General features: G+C 34.6%; 1 pseudogene; it reads right to left on the bottom strand.

The window, feature by feature from the left end:
* Positions 1-13,491: 13,491 nt before the first annotated feature.
* Positions 13,492-17,211, bottom strand: LOC143235685 (glutathione S-transferase theta-1-like; annotated as a pseudogene).
* Positions 17,212-19,431: the final 2,220 nt, after the last annotated feature.

Below are 19,431 nucleotides of genomic sequence, written 5' to 3'. Positions count from 1 at the left end.
AACAAAAACACAAAAAAAACAAATCTCTGGGTGAAGATGAGATACAAGCCATCCTCCTTAAAAAAGGGGACTACGAAATTATTTGACCACTTAAGAGCACTTTTCAACTTATCATTATCCTCTGGATACAAACCAGTTTCTTGGAAGCATGCTAATATATTAATGTTCCATAAGGAAGAAAAGTCAGTCAATAAACCTAATAGCTACCGACCAATCAGCCTGTCCAGCTGTGTAGCCAAAAGTTTAGAACGCATAATTAGTAATAGATTGTCCACATACTTGGAAATAACCTCTTAGTTACCTGAAGAACAAAATGGCTTCAGAAAATTTAGACAAACAACTGACCACTTAGTCAGATTAACTGAAGAGGTAATAGATAGCTTTAATAAAAAACAATGCACTCTCGTCTGTTTTCTTTACGTTGAAAAAGCATTTGACACCGAATGGCACAATGGTCTACGGTTCCGCATGCATCAAATGGGACAACCGCGTGGAATTATTCGCTGGTTATCTAACTTTTTGAAAAACAGAAAATGTAGAATAAATGTAGAGGGAATCTTTTCTGAGTGCTTTACTCTAGAAGCTGGTGTCCCTCAAGAAGGGGTGGTTAGTTCTATACTATTCATCATGTATGTAAACATATGTCATTGAAGGATCCTAATCATGGATTCTCCTCACAGTTCGTTGATGATGTGGCAGTCTGGAATAGTGCTTCAACACCAACAATAGCAGCCACAAACATACAACCACAATTAAATAGAATAAGTGAATACTGACAAAAATATCAAATAAAAAAAATCAAAATAAATACAGCAAAAACACAACTAGTCGTATTTACCAAACTGACAAAGCACAAACAAGTGCAGCCTGTAATATATATAAGTGGAACACTACTTCAGATTGCCACATCAGCAAACATTCTCGATCTAACCTATGACTCAAAATTAACATGGATTAACCATTTAAATGAAATCAAAAGTAAAGTCTGGCGAAAAATCAACTATGCTCGGAGTTTAACTGGCAAGAACAGTGGAACATCAACAGAAAATATACCAAAAATTTACAAAACGTATTTTAGACCAGTAATTAACAATACATCTCCAGCTTGGATTACTGCAAGTGACAAAATAGTCAAAACCAAGTTACAAACAATATAAAACTCCTCACAACAGCATACAGAATTCCCAGAACCACATCATCTAGTTTCATACACAAATATTCAAACATTCCAACTACAGCAGATAGACTCCTACATCGTACAATAACGTATTTTGATAAACATTAGATGAAAAAGGATTATTGTGCGAACTAGACAGGTACCTCACATATTATGAAGATAGTCCTAAATATTTCTCCTTGATCAATATATATTTTAAACTCAAAAATAAATTAAAATAAATAATAATAATAAATACATATATACGGAAGGAAAAAAAGGCCACCATCAAACTAGACTTCCTACTGATAGAGCAAATAATATCGATAAATGTACGAAACTAGTACATGGACATTGCCCTGGAAAGGGTCGGAGTAAACTTAGACTACTCTGAGCATAATGCAGTAGCCACACCAACCACCACTACATATTCATGTAAGCAAAGGAAGGAGGAAGTGGTCAAGGTATACCTGACCCTTCAGGGTACATAAGGTCACCAAAATCCCGAGAGAGCGAAAAGGTGACACAACAACAGTAACAATGTCTCCAACAATAATAAACTTACCAATTATATTCCCGCTAGAACTCCATCCTTGCTTGAGACATATTTGCAGCTTTAAACTTTACAATAAAATTTCATCCAGCGTAGAAAACTGTACAAAAACACATGGAAGATTCGAATGATTTTTTTAAAGCTGAAAAGTACCAAAGTATTGAATAATTTATTCTTCCCACATGTCAAAGAGTTTTTGAAAATAGGCCTAACTTAAGACCTATTTTTTTTGTAGACTTGTCGTCACGACTTCATAGTGTTTATTTAAAAAGAAAAAAGAAGAAAAAGATATAATACTCTTTCGCTAGATTACCTGAGGTACCAGTATCCTGGATGGAAGTTATGTAAATTCATGATTAATGAAAGATTATCTTCGGACATGAAAAGCTGTTTCCTTTACATATATATATTAAAAAAAAACAGACCAAAACGCTCATAAATACAGCAAAACACAAAATGTGAAACGGCAAATTTGCACGTATCTTTTCATGTACCCAGCCAAACCTCATGCCAAATTTGGTGAAGATCCATCAATAGAGGGCAAAGAACTGGTAAAAAAACACGCAAAATACAAAAAAAAATAAAATTCATGAGTATTTCTCCATGGACCTAATGAACTTCCATATCTGTTTTGGTGAAGTTCCTTCTACACCCTGCGAAGGGAAGGAAGCTAGACAACATCACGACTAATATCTCTTGAGCTACTCTTTTACCAACGAAAAGTAGAATCAACCAGACTATATAACATCATCAAAGCTGAAAGGGAGAGCATGTTCGATGACGGGATTCCATATCCATAGCTCCCTTAAATGTGTTGAATAAAAGGATAATTATTATACACATTAACAATTATTATACACATTTACTATGTTTTAGACATATGCAAAGCTCCGTCATATTAACAAATAATTTGTCTCTATGGCAACAGGTGCCACTCGCCTTCTTTCGTGCATTAAATTATAAACGCAAACGGTTCCCATAGAGACAGAACAAGTCTTTTGTTAAGATCTAACGTGAGTAACAAGTCTGCCCTAAAGTTTTAGCAAATGCCTTTCTCTCCGCAAGGAAAAAATGCAATTCCGTAAATAACTTCTACTTTTATTAAATTATATTGTTAGAGAAGGCAAACTTATGTGACCCCTCTTCCTTCCCACTATGAACTACTATTTAATCACAAGAAACAAGAACTTCTCTTTTACCAAATTTATGTAATCATTATTACCAGCTATTAAACAATATATTACTTCTGACGAAAGTAGAAACTAAGACAGCGGGTACTAAAAAAGAAAAAAATTACTACATGTATGCACTTGTATTTCGACCTTAATTATTTGTATAACCACGTACCTCTGGTTAGAGTTAAATATAATCGCGACGTTTCGTCTAGTACGATGTATTAAAACTTTGTTATACACTAATTTTATGGCAAATCAAATGATTGCTTTGGTTAATTGTGTACGTCGCTACCACGCGATTTGTGTGTGATAACGATGCTATTTTCTCTTCACTTCTATTGATCATAAGTTTTGTATTTGCCCATATCTTTGATATACATGGAGTGGTGTCATGTGAAAGGAAACTGTCGCTTCCATTGATCAACTTTAAATAATTTAACTACTTTGCATTATTTGTATTAAAATATAACACCAAACTTTTTAATTAAAAATTATAAATCGATGAGGCAGTAATCACGTCTTTAACAATAAATACATAATAGGCAAGGATCATTCGTATTTCTAATTAAATAATGGAAGTTGTTTTAATTTCAAGTCACATGGCCACAGGTAAAGGAGACCACAGCGAACTCTCTTCTAGAATCAGTTAACACCATTATGTGTATATGCATTTGTTTGTTTTTGAATTTCGCGCAAAGCTACTCGAGGGCTATCTGCGCTAGTCGTCCCTAATTTAGCAGTGTAAGATTAAAGGGAAAGCAGCTAGTCATCACCACCCACCGCCAACTCTTGGGCTACTCTTTTATCAACGAATAGTGGGATTGACCGTCACCTTATAACGCCCCCATGGCTGATAGGGCGAGCATGTTTGGTGCGACGAGAATGCGAACCCGTGACCCTCAGATTACGAGTCGCAGCCTTAACCCCCCTGGCCATGCCGGGCCTTTCACACCCTTGGTTTATCGTTTCCTCTAGAACGTAGTACACCAGTTATAATGAATAGTGAGTACCTGCCAACAAAGTGCTACATATTGTAATCAAAGGCTGGATATAAATTCACAGAATATTAAAAAAAAAAAAAATCTAACTGGCCATTTCTTTTTGAAGGTAAATGAAAAGAATTAGCAAAGTTGTTTGGAGTTTCTCAGAGAGATTCCGAGTGAAACAAAAGTACACCATGGATTAAAGGTGGTTTGCCCACTCTGATATCGAAATCAATTGTCTTACTGTTACAAGCCTTCAGACTTGCCGCTGAGTCAGGACAGAATATAGGCCCTTGGAGGACTTCCATACAGTACGGCAATATTGGAACCCCCTTCTTGTGGAATTCGAAACCATTGTCCAGTTGCAAAGGCTCCACTTCCGACACTTCAATGAGCCGCCTGAGTGCGTGGTATTTGATAGAAGCCCTACAGTTGCATGGTTCTACACATATTGTGATAAAGTTCTGAACTTATAGCAAAATAAGTGTCACCTAAACTTACTGAACACAAGATATCTCCACTTTTTACCAAAATGTGGCTGATAAATGAGGATATATCTTCTCTTTTACCTACTGCGATTTTGGTTTTATTTATTTATGATAAAGGTTTTTTCTCATGGTGGGTGTGTGGGTTTGGCGCTTTTATGGCACAAAGCAATTAAGCTATCTGCGCCACTTTTTCTGTGGTGTAATTATTTATCATTTACCAAATGCTCTTATTTCTTTTCACACTTTTTTTAACCTGTTTACATAACATCCAATCAGAAGAAAGATAGAAGTAATCAAATATTACAGATGTTTTATGTCTAGACTAGAGCCAATAGATTCAATTCTCAAATAAACTAGACAAATTAAACTCCCGAGTGAGACGCACTACAAAGAACAGAGATATAAAGAGACATGTCAACCTAAACTATTATACAAATTAAAATGTGTATGCTGTGAACTCCAAGTTTGAATAAATATTACTAGTTATTAATAAACGATTAATTACTGAACAAATATTCAACTGTAATTCAAAGAGGTTCCATTTTAAGATGCAAACTCGAGTCCTTGTTTTTTTTTTTATCAAACTATTTTGTTAAATGAGTTAAGTAAAAAAAATTGTAAATAAAGAACAGTTTGGCAAGAAAGAACGATTCCATTTTCCTTATGTAGTTATAAATTGTTATTACTTATTTTATTGTAAGAGTTATTAGTATTTTACCATACGTTTTACAAATACTTAATGTACTCCCCAAAAAAAATTATCGTATCGACCGATAACAAACTATATTTTTAAACGTATTTTTCTAAACAATTTATGCACCTTGTTTAATGTAGGCAACCCAAACCAATAGCATGGGTTGTGACGTAACTTTGGTTTTAAAAAGGGGAGGGAAGTTTTGGTTTGTTTCAAATTTCGCGCAAAGCTACACGAGGACTGCGCTAACCGTCCCTAATTTAATAGTGTAAGATTAGCGGGAAAGCAGCTAGTCATCGCCACCCACCGCTAACTCTTGGGCTACTCTTATACCAACAAATAATGGGATTGACCGTCACATTATAACTCCCTCACGGCTGAAAGGGCGAGCATGTTTGCCAGCAATCCTGGGATTACGAGTCCAGTGCCTTAACCACCTGGTTGTGCCGGTCCAGAGAGGGAGCAGTACTTTCTGTGTGTGTTTTCTTAGCCACATCAGGTTATCTGCTGAGTCCACTGGTGCTGGCTGTGCACACAAAATATTAATATCGCAGTTGTTCCTTCCAATTACTACTGATGTTTTACAGAGACAAATACTGATTTAGCCTTTATTTTTTCTTTTTCTTTTTTACAAGTTCTTTACTCCAACTGTTTCAACAAGCAAAAATGTATTACCCATTATAATTAAATATTTTGACCCCTGCCGCACTGATGATTTTATAACTTAACCAGTGGGAAAGCGAAACTAAAATAAAAAAGACCCATACGGTGTAAAGTTCTTACACTAATAAAACACGTGTTTCTAATACATCTTTAACATGCTTCACCACCTCTTTAATTATAATTTATGAACCATATGTTCCATAATAAACCGTTTACGTGCGGTAGTGTGATTTCAACAATAACCTATTTTAAGATTAATAAAATATATTTCTATTTAAAAATCATTTTCTAATATATCACGAAATTCAAGTCCTACACGCAAGGTAAGATTTTGTTGTTGTTTTTTTGGAATTTCGCACAAAGCAACACGAGGGCTATCTGTGCTAGCCGTCCCTAATTTAGCAGTGTAAGACTAGAGGGAAGGCAGCTAGTCATCACCACCCACCGCCAACTCTTGGGCTACTCTTTTACCAACGAATAGTGGGATTGACCGTCACATTATATCGCTCCCACGGCTGGGAGGGCGAGCATGTTTGGCGCGACGCGGTCGCGAACCCGCGACCCTCGGATTACGAGTCGCACGCCTTACGCGCTTGGCCATGCCAGGCCCTACAAGGTAAGAAGTGAAACAACTAGAACAATCCTACAAAATAGTTTTTTTAATTAAAAGATTCAAAACAATTGATATATCATGATAAGTTAAAGATATATTTTAGTATACTTGCTCCGAGTTTTATTGGTCAGTTACAACCTCCACGAAGAAATACTCACTTCGCAGGTTATCTACAACTAAAAAATGGTGGCCTACATTGAAAGAGTACAATGTGTTTCGTTTAGATTTCCGACTTCTGCTATTGCTCTTTATTTATCGACAAATGACTCGTATAAAATTATTGTACCAACAGAGGGCTTCACACATATGACGTTTAACGGTTATGTCATATAATGGTGACAAACATCGTTGGATCAAATAGCGAATTGTATTTGAGAATAGCGTATTCAGGGAAGTTGGGTAGTTTATCACAATAGAAAACGATCGTTCCGACTTGAAATTATTGTTTATTCACCATCTTCTAAACTCAGTAGCTGATAAAGCTTAATTAGATTAAACAATAGTGAATTATTAACAACGGGTCATTTGAAACGTTGAAATGTAAAGTACGCCTGTGTCTTTTCAGTATTGAGTTCAAACTTGTCTGTGAATTCAAATGCGACAAGGCCTGGCATGGCCGAGCGCGTAAGGCGTGCGACTCGTAATCTGAGGGTCGCGGATTCGCATCCCGGTCGTGCCAAACATGCTCGCCCTTTCAGCCGTGGGGGCATTATAAGTGACGGTCAATCCCACTATTCGTTGGTAAAAGAGTAGCCCAAGAGTTGGCGGTGGGTGGTGATGACTAGCTGCTTTCCCTCTAGTCTTACACTGCTAAATTAGGGACGGCTAGCGCAGATAGCTCTCGAGTAGCTTTGTGCGAAATTCCAAAAAACAAACAAACGAACAAATCGAAATGTTGATGTCTGCTTTATTATCAAAAGGGTTAATACCCATACCAGCCGTTTTGAGATACATTGGTATATTTTATCATTACTAGTTATGTAATTTAAATGTAAATTTTATGAAAATGCAAAATAAAATAAAAAAATAAAATAGTAGTTTCCTGTATCCCCTCTCAGAGAAAACAAATGCATCTTGGTTGTTTTTTCGTAGTCATAACTCGATAAGCCTTAACAACAACGTTAAATTAAGCCTGTTTATGCTAATATTCATCCAGCTTCGAAATGTCTTGTCCTATCCGGCTTCTAAGTTTATTCAGAATACAATCCATGCCGCTGAAAGAACGCTCAACTCCAATAGCCGAAATTGGTACAAACCACCAGGTGTTCAGTTGATTGTTAAGATTTTCATAACCGATGTTTGTTTTTATATTCACCTCATTGTTTCCTTGCAATGTACGACTTCAAGACAACCAACACAACATCAGCATCCTCTCCATCAAAAAAGCTACGTTCAATCTTCACATCATTATATGTCAAACTGCACATTAACTTGGAGGTATCACGTGCGTTTGTAAGGGAAATAAATGAATCGGTACTCAATTTTCAAAAAGTCATAACGTCAATAAGTTGTTAACGTTTCTGAATGTTTGACTTTCAGGTTCGTTTTCAAGATTTCGTTTCAAGATCTTCTACAGCTGCAGGAATAGTGTCATGATGTCATAAAAACACGAAGTCTTGATGCAAAATGATAAAACCCCTATAACTCGAGCGCTTTCGAAAGATGAATGTTTCTTCTTCAGGGATAAACTGAGATTATACTGAAAGACAAAATGTCCACATTTCGAAAACGCTCGAATTATAGGGTTTTAATCATTTTGTAAAGATATCAGTAGAGTTTGTTTAACTTAAATGTACACACTGAGTCTATATATCACTCAAAATGTGCTATCATAGGTGCCACAAGTTTAGGAACTAAATAGAGGTTAATGTTTTCCTTTTGCTAAACATTGCTGACATTAGATACTGTAAATAATGTGTTAATTAAAACTGTTAGGGTAACAGTAACACTAAATTTCTCCATTTGCGTGTTTGTATGTGTGTATATGTGTGTTTTTCTTATAGCAAAGCCACATTGGGTTATATGATGAATCCATTGAGGGAAATCGAATTCCTGATTTTGGCAATGTAAATCCGTAGACTTACTGCTCTACCAACGGAGGATTTTCCATTTACATCAATATATCTCCTGCTAATGATGCTATGTCTATACCATCTTTATTTAGGTGCTCACAGAACATCATAGTTGAGCAGTAACAAGTTACGATGACATGAAAAGGTTTATAATGATTGACCCAGAACGCATCGACTTATCATAGAATTTTATTTCTGATTCTTCAATTGATCACTGAAACTTGTGCAACAAGTGCTCACGCGTTTATGATTTGTAGAATAGTAAAAATATGTCTTTGACATGAAGAACCCTCTTCACAGACACGATTTTATTTCTTCCGCTGTTTAAGGCGAAAGATAAAAGTTTGGCTTTACGATGTACGTAAGGAATTTTCTTTCCCGCTTTCTCTGATAATCATTTTATTACACCACTTATTGTTTCTAAAACATTAACGACACCATTGAAAGCACAGGAAGTTATTTTATTGTAACCCAGGTTCCTTTTCATCAGCCTTTATCAAGTAAACTCATAATGGTTACAGAATCAGTAGTTACTAAATCGGTAATCTTCAAGAATGTTTATTTTATTTCACTACAGTCAGTCATGAAGCCAGTAATGTTTATTTTACTTCACCACAGTCAGTCATGTAGCCAGTCAGATTTCACAACTGGCATATATTGTTGGTATCTGACGATTACAGAGTGACATTTGTTATTAAATTTCATCAAAATGATCTAGAACTTCGGAAATACTGGTCAACAGTGTGCAAACTGTGGCTTTGCTTTCATTTATCAACCGATCATCTGATTTTCCATTAACTGTTTCAGAGTCGTCTTGTAGCATAAGAAGATGAGACACAAAACATTCGTACTTCGTGGGATTTTTCTTTTGCTAAGATGTAGACATTTTGTACCCAGGCATAACGTGTATTTATTGTTTGTTTGTTTTGAATTTCCCGCAAAGCTACACAAGGGCTAGCCATCTCTAATTTAGCAATGTAAGGCTAGAGAATACAGCTAGTCATCACCAACATCTGCCAATTCTTAGGCTACTCTTTTACCAACGAATAGTGGGATTAACCCACACATTATAACGCTTCAAGATTGAAATGGCGAGCATGTTTGGTATGACAGGGATTCGAACCTGCGACTGTCAAATTGCTAGGTGAGCACCCTAACCACTTGGCCATTTCCAGAGTCGACTATTGAACAAGTAAAGCTTTATCTAGTCTTTTAAGATCCACCCTCACGAACTTCATGTTTCTAGGATTAAGAATGTTTGTTGAGTTTTTTGTTGCTTTTCGAAAGTTAATAAACGGAGTTATTATAAAAACACCACCAACATCTAAATCAGTTTTCAAAAAGTCTCGGTGGCATTTACAAAGCACCCCTCCAAATGATGTTTCAGGAAAGTAGCCATTCATTTTCTATTCTCATCACTTCTGGTATTTAACCAAAGTTGATTAAGATGGTGAAGAAGTTACAGCAACAATAAGGGTTGACTCACACAGGTTTTCTTCTAAGATTCATCTGTACTTTGTACCATAAATCTTACCCTCAGTCCTGACAAGCTTCCAGGCACTGATGATGAAAAGTATCCCCATAACACGATGCCACCACCATGTTTGACAGGTGGAATGGTGTTGCCTGGATGATGTCCAATGTTACGTTTGCCCCAGACATAACACTTTGAATTTACACAAAAAACTCAATATTTTCCATGCCTAACCACATGACCTTTTGCCTCATGTCTAAAACATGACTTACATGCTTTGTCACAAACTCCATACGAGTATCAAAACGATTATTTTTCAGTGATGGATTTTTTCTTGTCACTCATCCATACTGGCCAACTTTGTGTAGGTATCGATATGTTGTCGATGTAAGAACATTGACTCTAATCTCAGACATGGAACTTTGCAAGCATTTCAAAATCACTGTTGGCTTCACAATGACATCCCTAACCAGTTTCATTAATGTATGGCTGTTTAGTTTGGAAGATGACCTAATCTGTGTGGTGAATGGGTGGTATGAAGAACATTTAACTTCTTAATGATGCACTTCACTGTACTCAAAGTAATAATCAGGAACTTTTAAATTTACTTGTAACACCCTCTTGTTCTGTACTTCTCTACCACTTCATTCCGGACTTGTTCAGAAAGATCCTTGGTCTTCATAGTTGGCTTGTCGTATCATTATGTGAGTTGTGACTTGAACAGATGTATTTACTCTAACGCCAAATTAAACCACTTTGATTACACGCTGACAGAGACCATTACACTAATTTTGTTACCTTTACAACTAGCCCAACATGGCCAGGTGGTTAAGGTACTCGAACCCCCGTCACCCCAAACATGCTCGCCCCTGCAGCCGTGGGGACGTTATAGTGTTACAGTCAATCCCACTATACGTTAGTAATGGAGTAGCCAAGAGTTGACGGTGGGTGGTGATGACTAGCTGCCTTCTCTCTAGTCTTACACTGCTAAATTAGGGACGGCTAGCTTTGCGCGAAATTCAAAAACAAACAAACAAAATGTGGAAACTTTGCAGAGAGTGAATACTTTAGCAAGGAAATTAATGACTGTTAGACTCAATTTAGACAAAGTTCCCAGTGAAGCTTGCAACCGATTGTTCAGTGGTAAGATAAATTTAGAGGCTTGATCCTTGCAGTGAGCATCACGTAAGTAGCCCATTGTGCAGCTTTGTGCTTAAATAAAATATTACACAAATTGTCAAATATAATTACATCCCGACGTTTCAACGACTACTGGTCACTTTCAGAAATATATGCCAACAAGGGACACGCATATAGTGGTGGAAGAGGGTTGTTTGAAGTTAAGTTCAAAGTTACACAAAACGCTGTGTTCTGCCTACAAAGGGTATCGAGAGCTGGTTTCCAGTATTGTAATTCTGCAAACATACCACTGTGCCACTAGGGGTAAAAGTATTTTAGGAAAATAAATTGGATTTGTATTTCTTACAGAAGACTGTCAAACTGTATTACTATTCATTAAATATCTGTCGTTTTAAGCATTGTGCCAACATCCGAGAAATTCACGTCTCTTACTATTTCAGAAGGTGTCCATGATTAAAATTTTGTTGCAAACAATGTTATTATCGGCAAGAACAGTGCAGACACCAGAATTCCTAAAGTGGAGAGGAGAAGAGATGTAGACAGGTTAGTTGGGAGTGAAGTTTTTTGTTGTTGTTGTTTTATAGCAAAGACAAATTGGGTTATCTGCTGTGTCCACCGTGGGGAATGGAACCATGGATCTTGGCGTTCCCGTATCCGTTGTCTTGCGCGAATCTCAACGACAAATGTCTAGCCAATTTTGGTCACTGTTTAAAATTATTTAATACTTTTAGTGTATAGTAGCATATTTCGTAAACTAGTTGAAAAGATTTCTCTTTATCACAATTTACTTTCACCGTACTTTTAACGACACTAACTTTGAAGGGTTTATTGTAAAATTGCATTACAATTTTAAACTATTAGTTTTGCGCACGTTCATAACGTTTATGCTATTGTTTTAGAACTTGTAGACCCGGAGTGGCCAGGCGGTTAAGGCACTCGACTCGTAATCCAAGGGTTTCAGGTTCAAAATCCCGTCATACCAAACATGCTTGCCCTTTCAGCCGTGGGGGCGTTATAATGTAACTGTCAATACCACTATGTGTTGGTAATAGAGTAGCCCAAGAGTTGGCGGTGGGTGATGATGATTAGTTGCCTTCCCTACAGTTTTACACTGTTAAATTAGAAACGGTTAGTGCAGATAGCCCTCGTGTAACTTTGCACGAAATTCAAAAACAAACACAACTTGTAAACATATGATGAGATAATTTTAATATCAACATAAACGTGAATTGTTTGCTGAAGCCATATAAAACTTGTATATTTTATTTATATTGTTAGATTTATACTTTTAAGAACGTTTCGGTCACTATCTTTCTCTATGTTTGTTAGTCATCACCACCAACCACTGGGCTACTCTTTTACCAACGAAAGAAAGAGATAACTCACCGATAATTGGCCACATGTTTGAAGGGGGTTGTGTAACAGAGTATAGGAAAATAGAGGGCGTTTCCTATATGTTTCATTATATTTGTTAATTTATGACCTGACGATGACCGAAGAAGGTCGAAACGTTGTTCGCTCCTTTACATAAAAAATTTTCTCAACCCATGTCAGCCGTTATTACATATATATTACTCTACAAGTGGGTTTTCTTGTTATCACTAATAAACTGATTGTAATCGAGGCGGTTTTTATACCACAATATTTAATAAATAACGACTGCTATGGTATAAACTAAGTAAGTTATAATGGTTATCAATTTTATTCACGTCATTGACAAATTATATTTAGGGGAGTAAGGATTATTAACTTAAATGGGTAAAAATTAAAATTCAATCGACGTAAGGAAGTCTGGTTTCGAACACAATGCCTCGTAAGCAGTCCTGTCTACATTCTATGTTTACGGTTAAAAAACTTTAAACCTTCCTTACTTAAAATCAGCGCAGGACCAAAAAGGTTTTACGCCACAAGTTTTGATGTTTTTTAAGTTGTTTTTCAAGGTAAGATCATTTATGCAGCCAGTTCTCGTTCAAACGGTTGTTTGATTATTGACAGCGTTAAATGAAAGACCGATTTCCAGCAAATATCCTTACTTCAATTTTTACTTCTGACACAAAAGTTTGAACATTAATATATGGAGATCACGTCTAAACTATGTGCGTAAAAGAATGAAAATAAAGGAAAAAAAAAAAACCAAGGAGGTTGCACATTCACTTTTCTAGTTAGTGATTTATCAATTGTACTTCCACGCATGAGCATTCTGGCAAATTACAGCAAACTTTTGCTAAACACTGCAAAGTTGAAAGGTATTAATATGGGCTATATAAGGTAACAATCCAACACTTTACACCTGGTAGACGTTTTACTGTGTTATTGTTTTAAATATTTCTTAAACTAAAAAAAATTAATTTGTTTAAAAAAAAGGTCACTTATAAACCCCAGATAAAGTACTGAATTTTATAAAATACACCAATAGAAAATGGTGTAACCATAGTCCAAATGAAAACAAACATACTGGACTATCTGCCTATCTAAACAATTTAAAATTTATTTATTCACTTTTATTTTATCAAATTATAACCCAATTATACAAAAACTTTACCATATTTATCATCATTTTTTTGGTTTTTTTAATAATTTCCAAACTTCTTAAACCTAAACTTAAAGGCAACTTTGCGTTACATCAAACAAATGTCGTAAGCTACAGTTTGGACTTCTCCACATAATTTCTAACCTCTCTACACACTTGATGGGCTTCATTGTAGTGAGCAGCCAGATAGTTTCTTACATTTTCAATTCACACAGCCACGACTGGCTTATCCTCTAACAGGTCAAATCCCGCCGCACAAGGCTGCTCCACTTCACAAGATCCCAGCAAATCAGCAATGGTGATCTTCTCTCTCCACAGGAAAGGATGGTTTTTCAAAAACACAGTCTCTGGTTGTTTCAGATTTGTTTCAAGACTTTCAAAAAACTGGTTCAGTTTTTTTCTCATTAACTGGAGTATCTGTCATCCTAGGCTCAATGACCTGTGAATTTTTCAAAGAATGTTTCTCATTGGTGTATATATATATATATCAATGAGAAATCAATTGTTATATATTTTACCTAACATTTTTTGAAAAGGGGACCTTGCAGCTATTCACAGCTAGACAATAAAACTGTTCAGTTAATAACGACTTTCATTTTTTACTGGTACACTTTAAAATATTCGACAGATTGATACTGGTAGATCAAACATCAAACTATGATTTATTTAACAGTTTTTACGTGGGCAAAGATAATTATGTGGGAAAAAAGTTCCAGATAAATGTTTACAACTGAGTGGAAAATTATAAGATTTTGTGAATGTGTGTGTGTGAACATATTATTTCTATTTAAAAAATAAGAAACAAAAGAAAATCATCCCAAAATAAATGGCTGATTGGACTCCAATATATTTATTGGAGTTACACATGACAAACTATCAATAGGTAATCAGGATAACCAGATACTATACGTATTTCTCTTTGATTTCAGAAGTTCACAGACAAGACAATAAACATCAAGATAAAAATCCAAATCTATTTAATGATTAAGTCATCAAATTAGCAATAATATTAACAGCAATTAAATATTTTATTGAGTTCATATGTGAGGTTAGCACAACGTTGATTTTAGAATGTTTGACTTGTATTAAACTTCAAGACAGACTTGGTTGTTTTTTTCATATAAAAAACAGTTCCTACAAAGTAAAAAGTATTAAGTTTCCAAATACCTGTAAAGTTCATAAAACCATAATTATAGGCTCAGTTACGACGTTATAATAGAGGACGTTGTTTTATTTCACTTATATGTGTTAAAGAACAATGAATATCACATGGTTGACTGGATATGAAATGCATAACAAAGTGAACTCTTAACTTGGTTTGCCAATTAAATAAAAAACAAAATAAGTTGTCTATAATTTTGTTATTATGAATTTACTGTTAAACAGTAGTTCTTAGCTGTTATGTTCCTCAAACACCTGAGAGTTTTTATTATCTTGACTGACAACAAATTAAAACTACCAATATACTAGATAAAGTAATTTGCAATACTTTAGTGGTAATATACTAACTAAAAGAACAGTTCTCTTTAAAAGCTATAAAACCAAAAATATTAGAAATATTTGCCTTTCATTTAGCAGTAATTCTTTTTTCACAAAGTAATGAAAACAACTATACACCTTAGTTGGAAGACCATAGAACCATTAAGACTAAGGTTTAGATGCTGCTAAGCTAAAAATTTGTCCACTTGAGCCCAAAGCTTACTATCTTGGGGGTACCAGTGATCAGGGGTACAAAATTCTCGAGACAAATACTTCAGTATAGCAACGATATAACTAGATAATATGCCCAGTTAAGTATTTATTCTAATTTGTGATAAATCATAAATGTTTTCCCCTTTTGGATATTAAATTCTCTAAAATGAGTTGTGTGTACTGTTGGTACAAATCATACTGAACATAACTGTAATTTAATGGTTTAATTATTTGATTTCTGCTTATTTTGACGATAAACCATAGCTTATTTGATCAGCTTAACATCAAATAATACAACACTGTTTAAATTGAGAGGGGCATACTATTCTCATTGCTGAAATAAATATCTATTTCAACACCTCATTAACAAAGTTATGCATCTGGAGCAAATATTTTCAGAGTGAGACTTCACTAACTGTACAGCTATTGTTACACTGGTTCCTCTATTAAATGTTATCTATGTCAAGCATTGGTAAACTTAGTTTTTTAGTTAATTCTTAAAGTTTGTTTCATGCAAAAAATGTTCATGATGTTAGGTTCAAGAAGTCAATTTATTACAAATTTCTGAAGAAAAAACCACCTTTCAAAACCACACAGATTACAAGTTATTGTGTTTTTATGTGAAGTTACTGCTACTGATAATTTAATCTAATTAGTGACTGATCAACAAAGTAATCAACAGTATATTTATACAAGAGAAAGTAGGTTTACAATCTATGCTTCCTTCTTTATGGAGTTATCCTTGTCAAGTTAACAGCAAGCATTGAAATATACATACATACATGACTGTAGTATTTATTTTTTAAAATAAATCTTTATTATTTTGAAAGTTTGGAAGTAAAACTGTGTATTTTTTACTAAGAATTCTGTGTAGATAATGAAAAAACCTTATCCCCTGTAACTTTATGTCAAACACCTGTTTAATTGAACTAATGTTTCAAATTTCTGAAAAATATTGGTTATCTTTTACTACTAAAGACAAGTTTGAAGATAAATTATATACATAAAAAAGAATGCATTTAGAAATATAAAAAGACAAACACATCTGTTCACAATTTCCCAGTGACTAAGTGTAGCATAGTTCTGATTACAATTTGTAAACACTGAAGTTGGATATATATTACTTATTTTGCTGATGATAATTCAAAAAAACTTTCTCCTTCAGGCCTGTAAGTTAATGTGCTTATTTCTGACTTGAGAGAGAAAGTTTGATTGAAATGTTACTTCGAAAAAAAATGTTTTTTTAAGTGATATCTCTCCACATATCTATTTTTTTTATTTTAACCCCTTTTCAATGTTCTACTTATTATTATAAGTGTCTTTCTGTAAAACAAAACCCATTGTGGTCAATTACAGGTACACTCTGTAAGGGATTTATTTTGGTGAACTCTGGGATGAAGTGCTCACCTAGATTTTAGAAACAAAAGTTTTGTGATACTTTCAAGTAAAGCAGCCCTGAATATATCACTAAAACAAAATTCTGTGGAACTAGTATGAATATCTTTGAAGATTATAGAATTTCCAATATCATAAAACACTATAGAATTCAAAAACAATCTGATAATTCATGGTTAAATAATCTTTTTTGGAAATTTTTTCTGATTTAAAAATTAATTTGAGGAATAATAAAAGGTTGTCATTATTAATACTTGAACAGCTGACTTGTAACTCAATCAAAGTTAGGTAGATATCTAACACTGATTAATACTGTAACAGCTGACTGGTGACAGTGAATTGGGGTTAGGTTGATGACTAACACTAAGAGAACAGGTGTAACAATAACTGCATACAGCATTCACAGTTTTCTCATTAAAGAAACATGTATCTACTACAAATAAGCTCAATATTTAAGACTACATTGATTCAACAAGAAAAGTGTGTGATAGGAGTCTCACATTATGAGGAGCTAATCATGTTAAGCACTCCTTTTGGACTGGGGCTTGCACTTGATGCCCAAGCCAGCCGTAAGGTTAGCCATGGTCAAAAGTTTCTAGTTATTTAACCAGAAAGTATTTTCTTTGAGTAGAATTGATTTTACAAACTAATCATAACATCACCTGATGAGTCCATGTGCTCACAAAGTACAAGATAACTTCATATTTATAAAAAACAAGAGACTTTTTGGTCCATCTTGGCTGTCCAATTCTCTGAGACAAACTAAAACTATTAAATAATAATAAAAAAAGCCAGTTCCTATTATTCAGATATTTATCAAACTTTCTTTCAAGCTTGCCTAAATTCACTACCACAACATCCAAAGACAACTCATTCCCTAGGCCAACTACTATATTTGAAAAATAAATTTTTCTCATCTGAAGATGGCTTCTGTCTTGCTTAAATCTATATTTGTGTTCACTAGTTCTATAATTATTGCTTATAAGTATAAATCTTTTACAATCTTAAATACTTCAATCAGAATCCCCCAAACTCTTCTTTTTTCAACAGAAAACAAATTTAAGGATCTTGTCAAATGCTTATTTGTAGCAACACTAGTATCAGAGACCAGAGGTTTCAAAGCTTTCCCCAGTCCCAGATCCATTTCAAAATTTTCATCCTATTCCCAATTACCATAAACGATAATAAAACATAATGTTGGCTGTTGACATCCTGCAAAAATCAAGAACTGACACATGGAACCAAAAGCAGGTGAATAAATGGTAGACAGATTTTAATTATAATCAATAAACTGGATTGCTTTAATATGTGGTGGATGCAGTTAATTTAGCTTAAGGCTTGAAAAGCATTTGAATATGGATTGGATTTAAGTATTATATTTTTAATATTTTCTTTAATGGATGGAGTGGCCTAGATAGATCAATAAGTCTCTTGCTATCATGTACATGATATATTGGAATATGCTCTTAAATTTCTTCACAAGCCTAAGCGTTCCAAGGGTTGATAAATAGTTAACAAAATATAAATTTACATAAAAAGATAATTCAGTTTACGAAGACAAAGATATAAATTTGTCATTTGTTCATAATAATACTCATAAAAGTCTATTCTGCCTTGATCTTATATATCTTTTTCATGAAATATAAATGTTTTGAAACTTTTTTCTTAGACTATTATTAGTAGTAGTAATAACAACAGATTTTTTGACAACCTGAACCTACTCCAGATCTCTACCCTTCACCCTTATTCACTTTTCACTTGCCACTCACTGATCAAACTAATGCCAGAGATGGATAGTTTACCATTCTGCAGAGCAATAGGGCATGGAATGTATGATATGTTGTTTGTTTTTAAAAATAAAATAACACCTCGAGCTGGTTATGACATCAAATCAAAATAAACTTTTAATCCTCCCACATTGAAACTATTAAAATCCAACTTGCTTTCCAATTAAACTTTAAAAAAAGATCTTTTTTGGTGGCGCTACTAATACGATCACATTAGCAGTTGATATGTTTGTTTGTTTGTTTTGGAATTTCGCACAAAGCTACTCGAGGGCTATCTGTGCTAGCCGTCCCTAATTTAGCAGTGTAAGACTAGAGGGAAGGCAGCTAGTCATCACCACCCACCGCCAACTCTTGGGCTACTCTTTTACCAACGAATAGTGGGATTGACCGTCACATTATACACCCCCCACGGCTGGGAGGGCGAGCATGTTTAGCGCGACGCGGGCGCGAACCCGCGACCCTCGGATTACGAGTCGCACGCCTTACGCGCTAGGCCATGCCGGGCCAATAAATATGGTATAAGAGCTTTGTATATCTTGACAATCTCAAACTCAAAGAAATGTAGTTTAAGAACATTGTATAGCTTCAAAGTCTTGATCTGATACACATGTAGTGTGAGAACATTGTTTTTCTTCACAGACTTGAACTGATATAAATGAAATATTAGAACATTGTATAGCTTGATAATTTTGAAGTGATATAAATGTAGTATAAGAACGTTGTTTATCATTATATTTTGTTCTGATATAAAAAAGTAAAAGAACATTGTATATCTTGATAGTCTTGAAGTGATATAAATGAAGTATAAGGCTTTTGTAAATCTTTACAGTCTTCAACTGACGTAAATGTAGTACAGGAACATTATGTATGTGATATAAATGTGGTATAAGAACAATGTATATCTTCACAGTCTTGAATTGACATATATGTACTATAAGAACATTACATATCTTTATAGTCTAGAACTCGTAAAAGTGTAGTATAAGAACATTCTATATCTTCATAGTCCTTAACTG

The sequence above is a fragment of the Tachypleus tridentatus genome, chromosome 12 (genome assembly GCF_004210375.1).
Source record: "Tachypleus tridentatus isolate NWPU-2018 chromosome 12, ASM421037v1, whole genome shotgun sequence".
Classification (NCBI taxonomy): domain Eukaryota; kingdom Metazoa; phylum Arthropoda; class Merostomata; order Xiphosura; family Limulidae; genus Tachypleus; species Tachypleus tridentatus.
The sequence above is the reverse complement of the archived record's forward strand: the minus strand, read 5'-3'. Positions and strand labels throughout refer to the sequence as shown.